Source organism: Amblyomma americanum, chromosome 2 (genome assembly GCF_052857255.1).
Source record: "Amblyomma americanum isolate KBUSLIRL-KWMA chromosome 2, ASM5285725v1, whole genome shotgun sequence".
NCBI lineage: Eukaryota > Metazoa > Arthropoda > Arachnida > Ixodida > Ixodidae > Amblyomma > Amblyomma americanum.
In genome coordinates, this window is record NC_135498.1 from 224955218 (window position 1) to 224978630 (window position 23413).

General features: G+C 43.7%; 1 pseudogene; it reads right to left on the minus strand.

Annotated features, from left to right (window-relative positions):
* Positions 1-20963: 20963 nt before the first annotated feature.
* LOC144120390 (uncharacterized) lies at positions 20964-21573 on the minus strand (annotated as a pseudogene).
* Between the last annotated feature and the right edge of the window lie 1840 nt (positions 21574-23413).

The following is a 23413-nucleotide window of genomic DNA, read 5'->3' on the forward strand; positions in this document are numbered from 1 at the left end:
CTTTTGCTAAGCCGTTAGAAGTCTGCGTCGAAAGACGCGTCCGGGCTCTCATGGAACTTCCTGTGCTCCGTTGCGAAAAGTGCGACGAAAAGTAAAGCAAGATGGTTCTGCATCTCATCGCAAAGAAGTTTATGAAGCCCATTTTCACGAACTTTGCCGTTGGAGTGACGGGCAGAAACAGGGCGACAAAGCTTCTTGAGCGGAAACCATTGTCCCGCAAAGCGTTGAAGCTATAGCTGGCCAACTTTGTGAAGCCGTTATGTTGTTCTTCATGACGAAGTGGACAATGCGTAATCATTTTACTTTCCCACAGTAAGGGTGAAATAAACACAGTTTATACGCGTACTTGAGTCTCTACTACGCGGCGTCCTTCATTTTTGCATGTTTATCGAACCACACCGATGGCTCTTCTACCTGTATGGTGCCGCGCCGGTACTGCAAGCTCTTTATAATTTACTTGGCACTGATGCGAAATATATTTAACATCTACATGTGATAATCTGCTAGCAGCCACAACAAGTGGTTAAATTTTAATGCCCGAAATGTTGAACGAGAAGTCGCTGCTGCACCCCGCCCATTGGAACGGCCCTTCCAGAGGTTTCCCTCTGCACTGTTCTTCTCCCCTGCATTCGCACGAGCGCGGGAGATTTGAACGCCATGCTTTCAACATGATTTCACCAGTGTCTTAGCCGAAATCGGAAAAAAAATTGCACAGGCATGATCAGTAACTTGTCTACTTCAGAACCCTAGAAGGGTAGCAGATTCGTAAACTGCCTCACTATCCCTTTAACGTGCACTGACATCGGACAGTACATGGGCCTCTAGAATTTCGCCTCGATCGAAATTCTACCGCCGCGGCCGGGATCGATCCCGCGTCTTTCGGGCCAGCATTTCGAATGCTCCTATCAGAGACCAGACGTATACGATTACTCGCACTACCCGATCACCATCTCGCGATTCTTCCCCTCAAGATAAATTTTCTGAGTCACCACGTTCCGCTTCCCCCCGTTGACTGCCGAATAATTCCGACTGTAACCTTTCCATTTTGAACCTAAATGCCAGAAGAATAACTTACAAATTTCCAGACTTTCTATCTTTAATCACTGCGCACTCACCTCATGTAGCTGGCATCACAGAAACTTGGCGTCATGACGACATATTAGACTCAGAATTCACGCCTCCTGGCTACGTTGCGGTTCGCACAGACAGACGCCACACTAAAGGTGGCGGCGTTGCGTTGCTTTTTCGTTCTGACCTCAAGTTTTCAATAATGTCACCGCCTGATGACATAGAATCAGTCTGGTGCAAACTTTATATGAAAAAAAGTCATGTCGTAATCGGCGTCTTCTACCGTCCTCCGGGTGACTTTAATGCCCCCGGCATCCACTGGCCTACTTTAACACTTGTGAAAGAAACCTCCATAAATAGAGAACTACTTTCCTTTTCGCTTTCATTTTACCTTAACCAGGTTACCAACAACCGTACAAGATGTGATGCTCTGCTCGATTTGGTTTTCGTTAGCTCTAGCATTGTTGGAAAGGGCTACAAATGTGACGTCATTGAAGGAATCTCCGACCATAATGAAGTTCTTGTCTACTTAAACTTTTCGATTACTAAACAGAATTTCGTTTTTTCCACATTTCCCGATTTCAATCAAGCTGACACTTCAATAACAGGCACCCTAGGTGATGGATATGATGCATTTGTTGCACTGAGCTCTACATGTGATGTTAACGAGATTATTACATCTCACACGGCGTGTACACAGACTTAGGCGTACGAAACGCCCAGGTAATCAGACAGCCATTGCACGTTTCATCAAAGCGAAAGAAGAGCTTCGATTGAAACTTAACTCCGCTAAGGATTTTTTCTTGGGTGTGCAGCTGCAGGATCTACTAAAGACTAACCCGCATAAATTTTGGTCATTTGTTTTTCTACGTGATACGACAGCTACTGCAATGAGGATTAACAATTAATCTACAAACGATCCATTTCATATATCCAATGGATTTAATGAGTACTTCCACTCCGTATTTTCTTGTGACAATAACGTCATCCATCCAGTCATCACTGCTCGTAGTGCCGTGCCAATCGACGATAATAATATTGGTGAAGAAGGTGTTTTGAACCTAATATTGAAACTTGACACGAAGAAGTCTGCTGGACCTGATGGCATCCTGAACTTGTTTTTGGTACGCTACTCATTATGGACCTGTCAATACCTTGCTGTCATATTTCGCGTGCCTCAAGCTTCCTGTACAGTTCCTTCATCCTGGAAAATGGCTCAAGTTGTCCCTTTATTCAAAAGCAGTGACAAGCAAACAATATCCAATTATAGACCAATCTCTCTAACCTCTCATGCATGTAAAATTTTAGAGGACGTCCTCTACAAACACATTATAGAATGCTTGGAATCACATCATTTATTAACGAATGTTTATAGAATGCTTGGAATCACATCATTTATTAACGAATGTTCAGCATGGCTTCAGACGCGGTTTCAGCACTTTGACACAACTTAATGCATTCACTCATGATATTTGCAAAAACCTGGATGCGGGCAATCAAATACACGCAATATTAATTGATTTTTCGAAGGCGTGATTTTTCTTGCGAAAAGCCACGACGAGGTCAGAGTAGCACAGCGTCGGCGGTACCGGCGGCATCGGATCGGGACAGCCGCGTTTTTCCGCTGCGCCGCCCAGGTGGCGCCAGATGTACGACTGAAACTGCAGCGCACGAGGCCTATAGAAACAGTGAATCAACCAGCAGTGGCGGTGACACAGCAATCAGGAAGGCTTTCGCCATGCACACTTTAGGCCCACAAAATGTCCCCGTAGTTTTTTATTTATGTGGAAGGCCTCCAGCAAAACTGATCTTTAACTTGCACTTCTGCCTAGAGCCTTAGCTTCTTAGCTTCTTCGTATACCCTTGTAACAGAATTGCATGACATCAAGCAGTCGCTGTCATTCATAAATGAGAAGTTAGAGGATTTTAACACAACCATCGAAGAAATGAAGAGGGAAGCGCTTGCACTCAAAAAAGAAAACAGCCACCTCAGTATAGCTTTAGAAAGTGGAAAAACTTAGTAGAATAAAACAGTATGCAAGACAACACAACATTGAAATCAAAACGAATCCCCCTAAAGACATTAAAACTTTCCTGATTGCGACGTGCACACGCAATCGTCGGGGGATTTTCGAACGCGGTGCGTCCACAGTGGTGCGTCGGGCGGCGGAGCGCTGCGCGTGCCAGCCCAGCGCTGCGCGTGTGCGCGTACGAAGGGTGTGCGCGAGGCGACGGCGACGAAGAGCGCGGCGAGCACCAGGAGCCGTATGAGGTCAACAACAACAACAACAGCAATTTGTACCGCGCACATAGACTTGGAGAGCCGTGCAAAAAGAGGTATCTGCTTTGGTTGCTTTAGATTTTGCTAAGGCGTACGACAGCGTAGAACACAGCATCTTGCTTCAAAAACTAGCTGATGTAAAACCTCCTTCGTACCTTTTTGCGTGGATAAGGGAGTTCCTAAGGACCACATCTTTCTTTTGCTCTAAGGGTACGGTAAATTCTAAAACATACGTCCAGTCTAGAGATGTCCCACTAGGCTCCGTTCCTTCGCCGTTGTTGTTTAACATATTAATGCGTGATATCCTATTCACCCGGAGGTCAAAGTTTATGTGTATGCTGATGATATTGCTTTTTCGCTTCTGCCAAAAATATTCATATCCTGTATCAACTGTTGCAGGAGTATTTAAATTCTCTTGAAGTTTGGATCGACAGCCTGATGTTAACTTTAAATGTCAGCAAGTGTGCCGCCCTTGTCTTTCCACCGTCATCCCCTCTCTACATTTCTTTGTCGTATCATTCTATCCCAATCCCGCAAGTTGAATCGGTTAAATATTTCGATATAATATATCACTCGCAGTTAGACTGGCGGCCCCATATTAAAAGCATAGTGCTTAAAGGTGAGCGTGTCCTTGGTCGGTTGGTTAGGATCAGCAACAAAAAATTTGGTATGCGTCGGGACACTTTGCTCTTTCTTTATAAGGCCTATGTGCGGCTAATACTTGAATTCGGCTCTGTTCTCTTTTCTGGCTGCCCGAAGTACAAGCTTCAACCTCTGTTTTTTATGGAACGCCGCGCTCTGCGCCTTTGCTTAGGTCTGCCTAAATCCGTGGCGAATGCTGTGCTGTACTTGGAGGCGCGGATACATGACCTTAATTCGAGGTTTCAGCTTGTTACTGAGCGAACGTTTTTAAGGTCTCTGGAGCATGTTCCTGGATTGGCTAACCCCTTTTTCACAACGAACCCATCTTTATTCTTTTGTACTTCTTGGCCTAGGTACATGATTCCTCAGGTTGTGTTCACTAATTCCCTGCTTTAAAAAATTTCCATATCAATAAATTCTGTAGTACCAGTTATCCCCCGCCGCGCTGACCCTTTGATCTCCTTTGATGACACCCTCCCAGGGAATGCGAAAGATCTTTCTCCCAGTGTATTAAAAGGGCTTATTGAGGAGTATCTGGATAATTTTCCTGACCATATAGCCGTTTTTACAGACGCCTCCCAGCAAAATGAAAAGGCAGCCCTCGGAATTTACTCAATGTCTCTCAATTGGAGATACTCATTTCGGGCCCCAGACTATACCCATATTTTTTAGCCGAGTTTCTGGCCATTGAGGTGGCCTTAACCAGGATTCCTTGCAATATCTCTCAGGTTATTGTACTTTTAGACAGCCTTTCCGTCTTGACAACACTCGAAAAATCGAGGGACACCCCTATGAGCCGCTCCCTTCGATTTTTTCTTCCACCACATATTACAGAAGTCCGTTTTCACTGGGTCCCTGGGCACTGTGGCATTGTCTGTAATGAGAGGGCTGATTTTTTAGCTAAGTCCGGCCTTGGGGGACCCATTGTCCCATTCGTACCCAATACTGTCTTCTTGACTGCAGCACGCTTCCAACGGTTCCAGCGCCTCCAATACTTGAGCCATGAGCCTCTGGTTGCTGTAGCGAATTTGCAACACCTGGCATTTCCTTGGAGAGTGCGGATGTGCACTTCGAGGAAATGTGAGGTGTCCATGACCCTATTGCGTTGCAGAATACCGCGACTAAACCTCCTCTATTTATGCCGATCAGGGTTATCGCTGACTAACCTTTGTGAGTCTTGTGGCGAAATAGAGTCTATAGCTCACTTTTTCCTCTTTTGCCGGCGGCTCACTTCACTCCGTTGGACATATTTGGAGATCCCCCTCGCTCGACTGGGGCTCCCTCTATCTATTCCGATACTACTCTCCTTTGGGAGTTCAAACCCGAGTCATTGAATGGGCTACCCAGGTCGCTGTCAGCCATGAACAGATAGCCACCTAGCACGGATCGTCTGCATTCTGCCTTTTCTGACGAATTAAATGTTTTCCAATCCAATCCAATACTCTCCTTTGGGGCAAGCGCCAAGGGGTATGCCTTGAAATCTGTGTGCGATTTAATTCACGGGTATATAATTGCGTCAGGTCGACTGTTATGCTAAAATGTGAATTCACTGTTTTTACATTTCCTTTTTCTTTCACCTTTTTTCTCCAAATTTGCGCCTTCTTCACAAAAATATCCAATTATTCCACTCCTTACTATGTGTGTATTTGTATCAACACTGTACACTGGCCAATCCCCCACCGTGGGTACGTGCCATTCAACCAGAGTCCATCATCATCATCACTAGGAGGAGAGAGCTGACATGTCAGAAAACCGAGGGGTAAAGGAAGACAGCGCAGTGGAGATCGGGTCATTAACCGTGGAGGTGGCAGCTGTGGGACGTTGGGCCAGCTGCCGTGGACCTCCCTTGAATCACCGACGCAAGCTTCCTGGGTTCCTTGCAAGCGTGGAGGTGGCAGCCGATGAACTGACGGTCCGTGCTGCCGAGCGGCACTCTTGGATAGCCTGCTTTAAGCTTCCAGCGTTTCGCGACGCCGTCAGCGGGAGCTGGCTACGTTTCCCCTGCTGCTGCCAAGTTTTTCGGGCTGTTTACGGAAGACCACCGGCGTCTCCCTGTGTTCCTCTCCGATCCTAGTAGCACCTTTCTCCATTTGGCTACTTCCTTCCGCCGCTTCCTTCGATGCAGCGTCAGCGACGCGTCGCAATACAACCAACCGTGTCCGCCCTTTAAGCAAGGCAGCCCCGCTTCACCTGGGACGCTCAGTACCTGGTAAACTCTTTCCGTTCTTCTGTAGCGTTGTACACGTGTTGAGTGTGTGTTTCTTATTGGCCCTTTTCCTTTAAATCTGCTTCGTTTTGTTTTGTTTCTCCGGCAGTCGGGGACGCGTTACCAATTCGTGACACTGATGCACTAATGCAGTTTGGAGAAAAGCGCTGTGTTGAAATATCGAGTACTGATGTTTATGTCATTCAATGCATGCCCGGAAAGGAAAAGAAAATGCCAAACGGAATAGTGCGGCTGAGATCCCGCTCTGTCCGCAACGGAATACTGCAGGCAGTTAAGAAACTAAGCTTGTCTCCGGAGAACCTTCGTCTTCGATGGCACCAGCACCATATATATTAATGAGCACCTTTGTCTTAAAAACAAGATTCTACTTGGAAAAGCTATTGCCCGAAAGCGTTAGGAAGACTGGAGGAGCACCTGAGCTGCCAACGGAAAAATTCTTGTTAAGAATTCCGAAAACGCGAACGTGATTCAGATCCGTTCCGAGGCCGACTAACACTAATTTGTTAAGTCTAATCTGTAAAAATGCCATGAACAGTCTGCAGTTAGCGGATCACTTTGCAAAGAAATATGCATGTGCATGTCTGCTTCATTCCAATGTTCGCAGTCTGAATAAGAACATTGATATCTGCTGGCTAATTGCCGAACATTCAATTACCTTTGGTTATATAGCCGTTTCAGAAACTTGGCTACAACCAGGTGATATTCACAATATTCAAGGCCATTAATTTTTTCCTGTAGCGGAAAATCTGTTACGAGAGTTGGAGGAGCTAGCTTACATGTAAAAGCTTCGCTGTCGTGCTCTCTGCTTTCCAAGTTGACAAATTTATTTTGTGCTGATTTTGAGTGTCTGAATGCTACAGGTGCTGTTGTAGAATAACCTGATAAATTCTAATCTGTTAGAATCATATGGTTTTCGTAACGTGGTGACCGGCCCTACACGAGTGACGGTTTTTCATTAGCATCACTCGATCACATACACTTCAATTTTGACTCATAACCTTGCTTGAGTTACATATATAAAACAGCCATCACTGACCATTATGCAGTAGCGATTTTTTTGCTTCTGGAAGGAGATGTCGCAATTAAAACATCCGATATCCAGAGCAACATTAATCTCATTGAGTTGAAACAATGTCTACAATCGGCAGTTTTTAATTTCAGCAGCTCACTTGGTGTTAATGACCATTATCTTTCATATAATGACAGACTGACCAAGGCGATTATGCAATCTTTTAAGGAACGAAAGAAAAAAATACATAGTACCCCTATCAGGCCTTGGATAACATGTTGCAATTTTTAAGGTTTTAAAGGAAAAAGATCGATGGCATACCAAAACACAAAGAAAAGCGAGGTAATTCATATCAGTTCGAAAAATTCGGGATAGCAAGAAACGCGGTTAAAGCTGCTATAAGGTCGCGAAAAAAGGAGTACTATTCAAAATTAGTACTGAGAAATGCCCATAATATGAAAGTTACGTGGAAAATCATCAATTCAGTTATTAAACCAGCAGCCACCCATTTTATTTTGCCTGGCATCAAAGTCTTAGGGATATTTAATATTTAATGTATTTTTTTCTATTGGTGCAAAACAGGAAATAGCGGTCCTTGCGCAGAATACCTCGCACCTTCACAACATATCTTAGCTGCCTTTGCCTACCACGATATCACAGTGGATGAGATAGTCTCCACGGTTCATAATTTTTCGTCCAAATTATGAGTGTATGTGATGAAATCGCCTCATTTGTGCTAAAGCAAAGCATACATATTTTACGTTTTCCATTCGAACAACCCAAAACCTTACCTCTATTCCGCTACATATCCGGAATTACTTAAGTTAGCTATAGTAGTGCCGACATATAAGAATTGGCAGCGAGAGCCTAGAAGTTGAGACGGAATACGTCTACTTAGGGCAGGTAGTGACAGCTGATCCGGATCATGAGAGGGAGATAACTAGAAGGATAAGAAAGGGGTGGAGCGCATAGGGCAAATTCTCGCAGATCATGAGTGGCAGTTTACCAATTTCCCTCAAGAGAAAAGTGCACAACAGCTTAATCTTACCGGTACTCACCTACGGGGCAGAAACGTGGAGGCTAACGAATAGAGTTGAGCTTAAGTTAAGGACGACGCAGCGAGCCATGGAAAGAAAAATGATAGGTGTAACGTTAAGAGATCGGAAGCGGGCAGAGTGGGTGAGGGAACAAACACGGGTTAATGACATCCTAGTCGAAATCAAGAGAAAGAAATAGGCTTGGGCAGGGCATGTAATGCGAAGGCAAGATAACCGCTGGTCTTTAAGGGTAACGGAGTGGGTTCCAAGAGAAAGTAAGCATAGCAGGGGGCGGCAGAAGGTTAGATGGGCGGATGAGATAAGGAAGTTTGCAGGCAAAGGGTGGATGCAGCTGGCAAAGGATAGGGTTAATTGGAGAGACATGGGAGAGTCCTTTGCCCTGCAGTGGGTGTAGTAAGGCTGATGATGATGATGATGATGATGATGATGATGATGATGATGATGATGAGAATGAAGACCAAAACCTTCTTGAGAATTATCGCCCCATCTCTATTTTATGCTGTATCAACACATTGTTTGAAAAACTCATTGCTAACAGAGTTAAGGCTTTTATTGAGCACGAAATCCTACTGTCTCCTCATCAACACGGATTTATAGCTAGCAGATCTACCGGAACAGGAGTAGTATCTCTAACAAATACAATAAACTCTTTTTTAAATGGTAATCAAATAGACCTAGGAATTTTTTTGGATGTCTAGAAAGCATTTGACACTACCCAATCATGATATTTTACTGATGAAGCTAATGTATTATGAATATAGAGGGATTAGCATAGAATTATTCAGAAGTTATCTTAATAACAGGTGCCAAATGGTCCAACTAAGTGGTACAAGGACAGATTTTGAAGCAGTGGCAGTGGGCTTGCCTCAGGGTTAACTCCTTGGTCCGATTCTTTTCTCTTTTTATATTAACGATCGCCACGCTACACCAAACAGTTCTCTGTTTTATGTATTCGGATGACACACCTCTTTTATGCGCACATGAGTGTGCATCTGGACTTATTATCACGGCTAACCGGGATTCGGAAACTTTAAGTAACTGGTTTACCTCCAACAGACTCGTTGTAAACGTTAATGAAACAAACTAGAAGATATTTAAGAGCCCAAGCAAAAAAAATCACTGAAAATTGTCCTGCAGTACAATAGCTGGGTTATCTTATTGAACATGTCAAAAAGGTCACATATCTCGGAGTAATTCTGGACGAGAACTTGCACTGAAAGGCCCACATTCCGGCAATTTCTAAAACATTGGGTGCAGCGTGCGGTGCACTGTATAAATGCGCCAGTACTTTGACAAGGACACACTCAGAATTATTTATTTTGCCATTTTTCAAAGCCAGTTGTCATATTGCATTGAATCCTGGGGTCACCTAGCTATCAGTCATATTTGGAGAGTCTCAGAGTTTTGAAAGCGGCAATTTGGTTCATCACGCAGTCGAACTACAACGCGCACACTGCTCCTCCTTTTAAACACAAGAATATTCTACCACTAAAGTCGTTTATTGACTACGGGACTCTACTGACGGTCATGCATGTCTTCTGGACAATTGCCCGTTACTCTCACCCATTTTCACTCTGCCACCACATCGCACACGTATTGCTACACCTGAAAATTTTCTTCTTCCGAAGACAAAATATTTTTACGGAAAAGGGACCGTAGCTCATGTGGGGACGAAGCTGTAGAATGCCCTTACAGATGTGATCAAAGCGGAACTTTTCCACTGCTCTTAAAGAAAAATAAATCAGAGTGATGACAATGTACGTTTTCTGCAGTTTTTTTTTCTATGCTGGATTGTGTAGAGACTTCTTATTTGTATGTATATACATAAATGTTTAGTTGATACCTTTGTTGGTTAAGAAGATTTTGACTTTCTATTTGAATGCAACAGCCTTCATCATTAGAAATGTAAAGTTTGTTCTGATGCCTGCACTTAGTTACACCAGATATGATTTGCATAAAATCAGTTGCTGGGCGAGTTGGTACTTCATGCTTACATTCACAGCGCAAAGACAAACACGGACTTGAGGGGAGAAACCACAAAGCGCCGACTTCAACAACGTTTATTGCTGCGCGCAGAGACTACATATAGCATACAGCGGGCATGCGCAGCAACGAAAAGGAAAGTCATGTGAGACTGGTAGCAGCGCCAACCCGCAAAGGAAACACATCATCACAGGTACAAGGAAGACAACATAAAGCTAAAACCTAAAAGTCAGGACGCAAACAAGAACAAAAACCATGATACCCTAGTTGTAAATTCCTAAGATCCGACGTTCTTTAACACCTAACAACACCGAAGGGGTGCTGACACAATAATCTCCTTTTTCTGCTATCTCACCAGCCTGTGCTATCTCCTTGGCAGTTTTGCTGACATACTTATGAAGAACTGTTCTTTTTCCCAAAAAAGGACCACGTTCCTTACACTGTTGGCAATCACGGCAGTGTATGCCTAGATGACGGAATGCCCCGATGACACTATTGCTGTGTTCCATATGAGCCTCTCGTTTAGACATCTGCCAGTTTGGCCAACGTAGGCTCGGCCGCAGGGCAAAGGTATATTACACTACGTTTTTTTCGCACTCTACAAAAGGTTGCCTGTGCCTAACAGTGCAGGAATCGCTGCCAGTAATGGTGGAATTTACCCTCTTGCACAGTTTCGACAGCTTCTCTGGTGCGGAAAACACCACATGCACACCTGCTCTTTTCCCTATTTTTTTGAGCTGGTGGGCGATGGTGTGCAATCTAGGCATACACTGCCGTGATTGCCAACAGTGTAAGGAACGTGGTCCTTTTTTGGGAAAAACAACAGTTCTTCATAAGTATGTCAGCGAAACTGCCAGGGAGATAGCACAGGCTGGTGAGATAGCAGAAAAAGGAGATTATTGTGTCAGCACCCCTTCGGTGTTGTTAGGTGTTAAAGAACGTCGGATCTTAGGAATTTACAACTAGGGTATCATGGTTTTTGTTCTTGTTTGCGTCCTGACTTTTAGGTTTTAGCTTTATGTTGTCTTCCTTGTACCTGTGATGATGTGTTTCCTTTGCGGGTTGGCGCTGCTACCAGTCTCACATGACTTTCCTTTTCGTTGCTGCGCATGCCCGCTGTATGCTATATGTAGTCGCTGCGCGCAGCAATAAACGTTGTTGAAGTCGGCGCTTTGTGGTGTCTCCCCTCAAGTCCGTGTTTGTCTTTGCGCTGTGAATGTAAGCATGATTTGCATGTTTTCCAACTAGATTTTGGCTAATGATCCAGATATTGTTTAAAACAAGCTTTGTAAAATGTTCCGAAATAAAATTCAGTTCAATTCATTTCTTTTAACCGTGACATGCGAAAATAAATTCGCAACCTTGTCTTGCACCCTCAAGTTATTTTCATGCTCCCTGAATCTATCGTTAAGCCAACGCCGCGTCTGCCCAATATAGCACCTTCCGTAGAAAAGGGGGATCATATACACCACTTCTAGCGCACATCCGACGTAGGCTACTTCATGTTGCGTTTATCAACCGCGCTCATGATCGCCGCAGATGCGGGAGCGCATCTTCGCCAGCTTATTTGGCGCCGAGAACACAAGTGGCACGTTGTGTCCGCTGGCCACTTCTTTGAGGCTATGCTACAGCTTATGTACATAGGGCCTCACCTCAGGCATCGTCTTCGCGCGATCCGTATGAGCCATTTTTTTTTCTCGGGGACCAAACTTCTTTAGGAGGGTTCCAGGAATAGCGATTAACATCGAGCAAGGAAAGCCTGCAGCCAAAAGGCGATTGACCTGATTATCACAGCTAGCATGCATATGGTGTCAGCGCGACTTGCGAAGCGCAGATTCCAGACAGAGCGAAGCAATAGTTGTTTTTATTCTTTGAATGGGTTGAGTCATAGGGCAGGAACTCTCTGTTGGCACGCGGGAAAATAGCCCAACAGGTATGTTCTTTGCACAAACTCAGCCTCATTTACAAAAAACGCATTTCGTTGTTCTTTGGAATTTCATGGGTAAAGACAAGGCAAAAAAATAGAAGTCAAGTTTATTTTCCAGGTTCAACTGGAGGTTTTCCTTGCTAAAAGCTGCCTGGGCAGCTTGACTGGGTCCAGGAAAGCCCTACAAGCAGTTGCACACGAGCGGTACTGGATATTTTGCAAAACCAGTCACACATACAGTAGTAGATTAAATAAAGAAAACACTCGACGCATATATGCACTGACTCAAATAATGTATAAAAATGAGGACACTGAAATGGTCATACATATGTTGAAAGAAAAATACGATAACACTCAACAAAAACTTTCAACAATCAACAGAATAACATTTGAAAAAAATATTTCCGCAGCTCAGCTTTTGTATATCCCGTTGTATGTTGATATGCGTTTAAAACATGGCGCAGATTATAAGACAACATTTGTAAATTATAATCGATGCGAAAACGGGGTATATTCTATGAGTTAGTACTTCTTGTATGTATGTTAGCACGACGCGAGTCCAAAGATGCTATGGTAGAGTAAAAATTGACAACTGATGCCGTGGAAAAATACATGTTTGCAATAATTTAAAATTATGCAAAAGATCCACGCGGAGAATGTTATGTGCTTGGAAGGTGTATTTAGTGGTTGTCATGTTATCAATATTGGCGATAATTCGAACAATTTTCTTTTGAAATACTAGACGCTTACTTATGTTATGTAGCTACAGTAGTTAAGGTGAGAAAAAATAATGCATAATAAATTTGTAATTTACATTGCAAAGGTAAAGTTTCACGGCATCGCGAAAGGGCTCCGCAGACCGAAGAGAGTTTTTTGCAGAGACAGAAATGATAATAGCGCTGCAATTAGACGAACACAAGAAAGACTGACACAGGACATGCGCTAACTTCATCTGATTTTATTTACTGCAAGGCCAGCAAATATATGAAAAATTCAAGGCATGCGCAAACAACACCTACACAACAGGCATCAACAAAACCGTTCAAGATATGATATCTCATTCTTGAAAAGGCGAACCGAGGTATCACTCACGCAATCTACTCCCCTCTTCCTAATGTGGAATGCTTCCAGAAGCTCCCTCGCCTTCGTATCTCCACTCCTGCCCGGAATCTTTATCTCCCGAAGCCGTGGCTCACACTTCTTGCATTGCTGGCATCTTTTTTGCCCCGGCCCATGTTCTGCCGCACGATTACAAACGAAGCACTCCGCGCAATGCTGTGAAAGATGCGCACCTCCTAGATTTGTAAGCGATCTTGCGTGCTCAGCCGCGCGGTCATTAACGCACCGCCCCGTTTGGCCCAGGTAGGCTTTTCCGCAGGTCAGTGGTATTTCATACACCACACCTGTGCAGCACTTCACGTACTGCTTACCATGCTTTTTGTTGCAGGAGCTCTTTTTATCGCTCCCAATGCGCGCGCATAGCTGGCCAAGCTTTCGTGGGGCAGAAAACACGACCGGCACGCCATGTCGCTTTGCCACTTTCTTCACATTGTGCGCGACCCTGTGCACATAAGGCACAACTTCTGGTCTCACCGACTGTTTGTTCGGCTCAGTCGACTTGTGAAACAACGCACACTTGACTTTTCTTAGGAGGGCTTCAGCAACTGCTGTGATAACCGTGCATGGGAACCCCGCCGAAACCAACCGATCAACTTGCGTGTCAAAACTCATCTGCATAGCATGGTGACACGACTTCACGAGAGCCGACTCAAGGCAGAGGCGAGCAATGGCGCGTTTTACAGTTTTTGAGTGTGCTGATGTGTAAGGCAAAAGCTCCTTCTGGGCTCGAGGGGAATAACGCCAACAAACATGATCCTCGCCCAGGGTAATATTAAGGTCTAAAAACTGTAAGCTCCCCCCTTTGGGTAGCTCATGAGTGAACACCAACCCCCTCCCCTCTTTTTGGAAGTTGGCTAAAACTGTGTTAACAGTATCCGTGTAGGTCAAGTTATTTTGTTTTTTAAAAACAACTAGAAAATCGTCAACATACCTAAATACTTTTAGTACTCCCTTCCCTGTTAAACTTAGTTCTAGGGCGCGGTCAATAAAAGCTAGAAAAATGTTAGTAAGAACTGGAGCTACGCAGGATCCGATGCAAATCCCTTGTCTTTGGCGGTAAAATTTGTTGTCAAATGAGACAAACGTCACACTAAGATAAAATTCAAGCAACTTAATAAAATCACAAAACGACACGCCTGAGGAGTTCTGGAAACTAACAGCACCGCTACTTTCTATGGCTTCCCTCACGCAAGTGAACAAGGCATCGTGGGGCACCGAATAAAACAAGTCTTCTACATCAACAGAACAGACATAACCAATAGAGGCATTTCCCTCCAGAAACCTAACAACATCTTGAGAACTTTTTTTAGCGAAAGGATCATGAACACTAAGTGAGCTCAGATGCTTCTGTAAGAATTTGCTAAGAACCACCTGCCACGTACCATTCTCACTGACCACAGTTCTAAAAGGTATCGACGGTTTATGCGTTTTTGCTGTAAAAAATACAGAAAGAGCATTGTATTTACTGTTACTGATGTGGTTTGCCAGCCTACCTAATTCTAAGTCCTTACACAACAAGATTGCTTTCCCTTTTACCCTCGTTGCGCTAGCTTTCAAAGGAACAAAGTTCTTGGCAATCGCTTCACCTGCTCTTGTTCGGAACTCTCCTTCGGGGAGCACCACGAAGCCTTGTCGGCTTGGAGAAGCCGGAGGCTGTGCTGTTTGAAGTAGGACACCACTTTTGCCATGGGATCCTTGCCTGGTCCAGTAGAGGAGCGACTTGTAGATCTGGTCAGTGCGTCCACACCATCAAGGAGGCACCTTTCCTTGTTTTCTTCTGCGGCCTTTCCTGCGATGCGTCTGTTTAGAGCGAGGAACTCATGTGCTTGAACCCGTGGTTCATGGCTGAACTTCGGCCCCTGGTTCAACGTGTTTCTTACGTCGCTAGGAAGCTCTACTTCCCCGATGATAGTCACACCTTTTCCCGCTGGCTTCTTAGTCTTCTGTACGGCAGAAGACTGCAACACTTCATTCAGAGTGTGAGCCCACCAAAACTCGGTCAATCTCCCTGTAAGGCGACGAATCGCACGAAGATTCTTCTCCACCAGCCACCCCGGATCCAGGTTGTAACATAGAGCCCGCACATGGTCTTCACATCTTCTAATTTGTCTCCACAGCTCTGTTTTCAGAAACTTGCAAATGCGCTTGAGTAGCCCTACGGGTGGTCGCAAACACCCAAACAGTGCAGCCACATCCACTGGAACGAAACCCTTTCGAAGGCAAAACGATATGTATCTTGCACGGCATGTTGATGCTACGATGAGAAACACAAAGGTATTGATTTGGGAAGACGACGGGTGGTCACACACAAAAGGGCCCTGGGTTTTCGACAGATGGTTTAGAAGAACGTCAGTTTGGGCTAGATGGTGCATTATTTGAGACAGAAATGATAATAGCGCTGCAATTAGACGAACACAAGAAAGACTGACACAGGACATGCGCTAACTTCATCTGATTTTATTTACTGCAAGGCCAGCAAATATATGGAAAATTCAAGGCATGCGCAAACAACACCTACACAACAGGCATCAACAAAGCCGTTCAAGATATGATATCTCATTCTTGAAAAGGCGAACCGAGGTATCACTCACGCAATCTACTCCCCTCTTCCTAACGTGGAATGCTTCCAGAAGCTCCCTCGCCTTCGACGTGGGCATCCCAGTTTAAATGACACGAAAAATATACTGCACGGATCTTGTGCTCTTCAACAATTTCTAATGGTTCAATTTCAACGTCGAGCATACAATTGCGTGTTGTCGGTTTGTTTCTTGCGCGACATATTATAGCCTTGGACTTTGTAGGATTTATCTTTAATTTATTCATCATTGACCACCTAGGTAATTTATTAAGTATATTATTACATTTCACAATTAAATCGTTAAGACTAGGGCCTGAAATAAGTAATGTGCTATCATCGGCGTATATTACAAAATCAATAGAAGGATCAATGCTAACAATATAATCTATGTATGCATTTTACAAAAGGGGTCCCAGTATGCACCCTTTTGGGACACCATAACTTATAGGCAAAATGGAAGAAAGTTCTCTCCAGACACGGACTGACTTTTGTTTTGGAGCTAGCTTTTAAGCCAACTGAGTGGTTTAGCAGGGATACTGTACATTTTAAGTTTGTTAGCAAGAATCGTATGGTTTAATGAATCAAACGCCTTGCTAAAATCAAGAAAAAGGCACCATCGTATACAAGTTCTCATTAATATCGTTCAAAATTTTTTCTTTCATTGTTAGTAAGGCTGCTTCTGTGAATTTAACAGTTCTGAAACCAAATTGTGATTGAATTATTTCCCCTTGTTTGTCAAGAAAACTTGTTATTCTTGACGAAATAGCCTTTTATAGTCCCTTCGAAAACACAGGGAGTACTGAAATGGGCCTGTAATTTGCTGGTAAATTTCGGTCACCCCTTTATAAATTACAGACACTTTTGCCGTTTACATTCCGTTGGGGAAAACCCCGCAATCCAGTGCAAGATTACAGATATGAGAAAGCAAGGGACAAATTGTGGGTAATACATATTTCAGTGGTTCCATCTGCATGGTATTTATATCTAAGGCTTTGCTGCTACTCATTCTCATGTACACATTTAAACCTCATTTTTATCAGTAGGCTCGGAAAATATAGTCTCGCTAACCTGACTAGGGTAACCGGAGATATTAGTGCCCGTAGGATCTCTAGATGAAGAAATGTTATTGTGAAAATGTTTGTTTAAATATTCTGCGAATGCTCTTCCCTTTATCTTCTTTCCACTTAATAGCATAGTTTTTGCAACATAGTTAATCGCACGGCGACCTAGGGCATCGTTTAAAGCTTTCCAAGCAATATCAACTCTCTTTGAACTGACGGTGGAAAAGACCTGCTGATAATATGAATTTTTTGCTTTCCGCAGTACCGAGTTTATTCGGTTTCTTAACTTTTTAAAGGGAAAAGGTGCATCTTCAACACGTGTTCGAAGGAACGTTTTATACAAACGATTTTTGCCCTTTATCATCTGGAACAGTTCTCGTGTGATCCGTGGTTTCCCTATCTTTTTGGAAGGGGTGTACTTTTCGAGCTTAAAGTGCTTCAAATAAAGATGTAGGAAATGGTGAAAAAATAAGTCGTATGCGGCATTGACGTCCATTTTTTGCAGCACACAAGGCCAGTCAAAGTTCGTAATATCATGCTTAAATGCTTCCAACGAGGCATCTGTGATGCGCTGCGCACTAATGGTCTCGTTCACATTGTTTCGCTTAGCATGCTTATTAGGAAAGACGACAAACACCGCACAGTGATCACTCACATCAGAAGCAATTGTACCGCAAGGGAGTACATTGGTTTCAATATTCAAAACGTAAATCAAGTGCCGACACAGTCGTGCATGTGACACGTGTTGTTGTTTCTCTTAAGTTGACAAACCCACAGGAAAAAAGTTTCATTTTGAAATCACGTACAGTAGCGTTGTGGTCAAGAATATTAATATTAATATCACCACTGCACAAAAGCGAACATTTATTCAATGATGCATATTCTAGAATCTGTTCAAAATAATCTGTAAAGTCTTTCATGTTGCCATTTGGGGGGCGGTATGCTACAGATATCAGCTGGTTTCGATTTTACAATGTTAACACTTAATAATCTGCGTCTCTCATAGCCTGAGTTGTTTTGGGACGTTAAACCCCTATAAACCAAAACTTAATAATCTTCTGTAACTCCACTCAAATTAGGCAGGATGGGCATCTTTTGCACGCGAGAGTATAGATAGCGCACAGCCACCGCGTTTGTTAGGTCTGTTAAGGAAAAAGACTTCGTAACCGGGCAGCTCTAGCATCCTGCAGCCAGGTTGATACCATGATTCAGTGAGCATCAAAACCGTAAATTCGAAAGAGAACCGTTTTAATAACAGAACGATTTCAACTTGTTTGTTGCCCACTAAGCGCGCATTGAGGTGCGAAGCAGTTTCACAGTTACTGTCCCCTAGCTTCACCTGTTATGTAAGGACAAGTTCGTGATAGGTCATTTTTGTTTAGTTCTTTTTGATTACAGAGCAGAAGGAGGACAGATTTTAGTTGCCAGGTGAGCTATGATTATCGCCTGCTGCTGACTCAGCACGACTGTTTTCCTGCAAGAACAGCTTGATGAGGTCCTTCTCGTTGGCTATCGGTACAACAGCCGAGCCGTCACTTTGCTTCATGAATACCTTTCCATTCTGTGACCAAACAGACTTTTACTGATGCTCATACTTCTTTTTTACAGCAAACGCAAGCAGTTTTTTTTTTGTGCCGCGAAAAGGGGCTTATTGACGTACGCAGGATTAGAATTTTCGAGCCCAATGTCAGTGTTCGTCAGCCTCTTTTTTTGGCTTTCTGGAGGACTGTATCACGTTTGGCTCGAGACCGGAACTGAACCACAATATTCGACGTATCTGCCTTTCGTGTCGGTACTCGATGACAGGCTTTATTGTCACTTCCTTGAATTGGTCCTTAATTGCATTTCCCATCTTCAAGACTATGTCAATCACAGACTCGCTGTCATTTCTGATGACACCTTGAATTTCTAAGTTAGCTCGTCTTCAGTATTGCTCAGGCAGAATGAGTTGCTTGTCAAAATCAAGCACTTTACTTTCCACGTTTGGATGCAAGGTTCGAAGCGCATCATTTTCTTCAGCAAGGTTCTTGTTCTTAGCGATTTCGGCATTTAGCGTTTCCTCAAGCTCTTTATTTACAGAGTCCTTTCTAAACGTGTGTCCCCTTACAGTCAAACTACACACTCGATAGGGTTCAGGAAACAGAAACGAGAACAGCAGAAGTTCACAAGACACAAAAAGAAAAATATGCAACGCAAAAAAACGCTTGGACGACCGAAGAAACACAAACACAGCGTTGACTTTGTTTCTCTCGTCCATGCGCCTCTTGCGCTGCATATTTTCGTTTTTTGTGATGAACCAACAGGCCCAAATTACCACCCTTCATCGAAGACCAGGCCTTCACCATGCTTTTTAAACGTTTTTAGGACCTGTTGGACGGAGGCTGCGAATGTGGAATCATTAGTGGCTTTCAAAAGGATTAAAAATCTTTAAAACAGGGCCACCGATAAAAGCTTGATCCAAAGGCGATCAATGCATACTATAAAAGGCGACACAAAATAGGCGCCACACATGATCCTATCCACTCCATTACGCTTCAGAAAAGGCTGTTTGTTAAAAGAGATAAAAGTGACACTTAGATAAAATTCTGAAAGCTTTAAAAAAATCCCAAAGGACATACCAGCTCAAGACGTAAAGGAAATTTCGCCACTCTTTCAGGGCAACTAAAGGTACGGCTTGAGGGACACAATAAAACAAATATTCAAAATCAACAGAAAAATCGTAACTGACCTGGCGATTGTCCTCAAGGTAATCCAACTCGTTTTTGGACCTCCTTGTATCGAAGGGATCACCTACATTGATCAACGTGAGCTTCTTTAATAGGAATCCGCTAAAACATTGCTGCCATGAGCCATTTTCGCTGATGATCGTTCTGAAGGGTGGCGTCGGGTCTGTGAGCCGTACCCGTGAACAAGGCGTTGAAGCAGTTGCCTCTGGAGTGACTAATATATTTAGCTAAAGAAAACAGATTCAGGTCCCTGCAAAAACTTGTGAACTTAGTTTTAACCTGCATATCGCTCTTTCTTGGACAAAGCTATTCAAGCTTTGACAAGCTTTGTCGCTGAGTGAATGCCCCAGCATTGCGAGGGCCAAGCTGCCCTGTTAAACACCAGGCAACTTTCCTTCTGAAGTTGGTGTGGTATATAAAATTGCTTTAAGCTGTGGCAAGGTTTGCGTGTGTCAAACCGGGCGTTGCCTCAATGAGAGTCTTATAGAGCATTCCAATAATGTTTACAGCACTGCAAAGAGAAACCTGGGAGTCCACTGCCTAAAATGCCACTCCCGTTCCTGTGAGCCCTTTTTCCATGAATGCATTGTCATCGCGAAAAGTGCACATCAACTCACACGTGAAATCATAGAAGTCGCCCACATTCTAAAGTTAGGAGAAGACTGTGTGAGCACACCATCGGTAGCTCTAACGAAGCGGCATTTAGATAATTTGAGCCAGGTTCCGTTGGAGTAAATGAGTAGTCGTACCCTAACTTCGATGTTTTATTGGATGGGTTTTCAATTTAACCTTTCCCTCTTATTGACCCTTTTGGCATCGTTTTTTCTTCCTGTTTTCATTTCCTTTTTGGCTCTTTTAATGGGTTTTAATTTTCATTCTGCTTTTAAGAGCCTTTCTTGGACCTTTTAAAGTATTTTATCATCACTTTGGTTGCGACGGCCTTGCGGCTTTTTTATTCCATTTTTTCATGTTGTTATCGCACATTTCCATTTGTTAATTTGTTACTGCCTTTCAGTGTCATCCTTTGCCAGCCCTTACCTGTTATTCACTCCCAGGTACAGCAATGTTATCTCGCGTCTTTTCACCTCAGTTATCTTTCTGTCGCATGCAAACCAAGCAGCTGCTTCCCATGTTTTCCCGCCCACTTTTCCTATATATATTTTGTCGCTCTGCAATAAAAGAACTAGTTTCGTTCAGCGCTGTGTCGTTATATCTGCCTCTGTCCGAGTATTAAGTTGGGCTGTTTTTTTTTTACAAATATGAACTACCAACTAGCCCCTTTGATCACCCTTGCAAACTGCTTTTATGGTTGACGTGGCAGTAGGTATGATTTCATTTCCACTCCTGGAATGAATTTTCGGACTTAACTTGCTCTTAGTTTTGCAAGCCTTGCATGTGCTCGAAAGTGCCTCGACATCAATAATTTTTCCTGTGTGAACAGAAATCACAGACACAAAACCGTTCAAAGAAGTATGCCCGCGCTTCTGCCCTGTTCCATCACCTGAAATACCACAGACATCGGACCACACCACACGACGAGCTTCTGCAGCAGCATTAAACATCAACTCAGACGCTACGGTTCCAGGCCCTGCTGAGAGCCAAGACAATATTCTGTCGCAGGCGGAATGACGCGAAGGCGGAGGCATGTTCATCACGTTACCGGAAGTTGATGAACCTGATGCTGTCTTCCTAACTGGCGTAACATGTACACCAGGCGAAAATTCTTCTCATTTGCACGTATCAACTTTTTCGACGTGGGAAATTAATGCTCGAAGCCACAATCCGCACATACCACTGCACACGTAGAGCACGTCGCTTGGTGAGAGCGTTCTTTTAGCGTCAGTGCTTTATTCATGCATTGATGGTATACCAGCAAGGAAAACCCAAAAATCATTTTTTTTGCAACAAAATTGATTTTTGAGTGTGGCCTTCCACCTTCCGTATCTCCAGTTGTTCCCAGTCCAGATCACGGAACACCTGTCAATAGGCGTGGAATAGCAATGGCGAGATCGTGTCTGTCTGCCGGACACCCTTCGTTAATGAAATTTTATTGCTGACTTTATGGTGGGCTATGGTAGCTTTGCCGTCGTAAAAGGTATCTTCCAGTATTTTTACCGGAAGATATCCAGTGATTCTGCAATTCATGCGGAATCATACGCAATACCCTGATGCCTGGGGAACACCCTCATTGCGGAATGCCTGCATTACTGCTGAGGTTTCCACTGAGTCAAATGCTTTCTCGTTAGCAACTAAGGCTAGATATAGAAGTTGATTATATTCTGCGCATTTCTCTATCACATGAGTAGTAAAGAAATCAGGTATTACCGTCCATATTGTAGGCGATCACTTGCCAACAGTTATACTTGTCAATCTGATCTCAGTTCACCCCGACGACTGATCCGAACGCCATTTTAGCGAATAATAAATGATCCAATTTCACGATAGTATACGAACTATGGCTAAGAAGTACTTGCAGCTGGGCTTGTTGGTGCGTATTCGTGAAAGACATGGGAGCGCAAAAATGGCAACACGGACGAGTAAGGGAACAGGACGAGCGCTCGTCCGTGTTGCCATTCTGCGCTCCCATGTGTTTCATGTATAAGAACGCATCTGTTTGATGAAACTGACATTATTAGGCATAAATAATTTCTTTAATGCACTGAGGTCCCCTTATGGTAGGTAATGGGCGCTGATCCGGATCAGGAGAGGGAAATAACTACACAATATGAATAGGGTGGAGCGCATATGGCAGGTTCTCTCAGATCATGAATCGCAGTTCACCAATATCCCTCAAGAGAAAAGTGAACAACAGCTGTATCCTTAGGGGAAGATACGTGGAGGCTAACGAAAAGGGTCCAGCTTAAGTTAAGGACGACGCAGCGAACCAGGGAAGAAAAAAATGATAGGTGTAACGTTAAGAGATTGGAAGTGTCCCGAGTGGGTTAGGGAACAAACGCGAGTTAAATGCATCCTAGGTGAAATCAAGAAAAGAAATGGGCTTGGGCAGGGCACGTATTGCAAAGGCAGGACAACCGTTGATCCTTAAGGGTAACGGAGTGGATTCCAAGAGCGGGCAAGCCTAGCAGGGCGAGTCAGAAAGTTGGGCGGAACAGATTAAGAAGTTTGCGGGGATACGGTGGCCACAGCCTGCAAAGGACATGGTTAATTGGAGAGAAATGGGAGAAGCCTTTGCCCAGCAGTGAGTGTCGTCAGGCTGATGATGATGATGACGACGAAATTTACACAAGCAAATGAAATTTGGAAACCGTGGATCAGCAAATAAATGCGGTCTGCATTAAGGAAAATTTCTAAACTTTACGAACTGCGGAAGGCAGTGTCCTGAAGCCCAAGAAAGGTTCGAGGCAATTTGGAACTTCTTCACTAAACAAGTTCGGCTTTCTTGAAAGCAATATACATTGTACCATTTTGTACCACACCTCAGCTTGTCTCCCGTTTAAAATATATGATTGGTTTAAGTGATCATTACCTCATTTGTTTCGAACCGCGAATTTCTGTTCCCCCTACCAAACGCCAAAAGTTATTTTTGATTACAAAAACGCTAATTTTGACTCCATTAATGGTGAGCTAATGAATTTCATCGCTGACTACAATCCAAGTTTTCAAACTCGTTGTGTTTAAGAAATTTGTGCCTTGTACAAAGAAAAAGTGAAATTTTTAATTGATAAATTCATCCTTCGGAAACGCAGTACATCTACCTCCTATGCTCCGTGGTT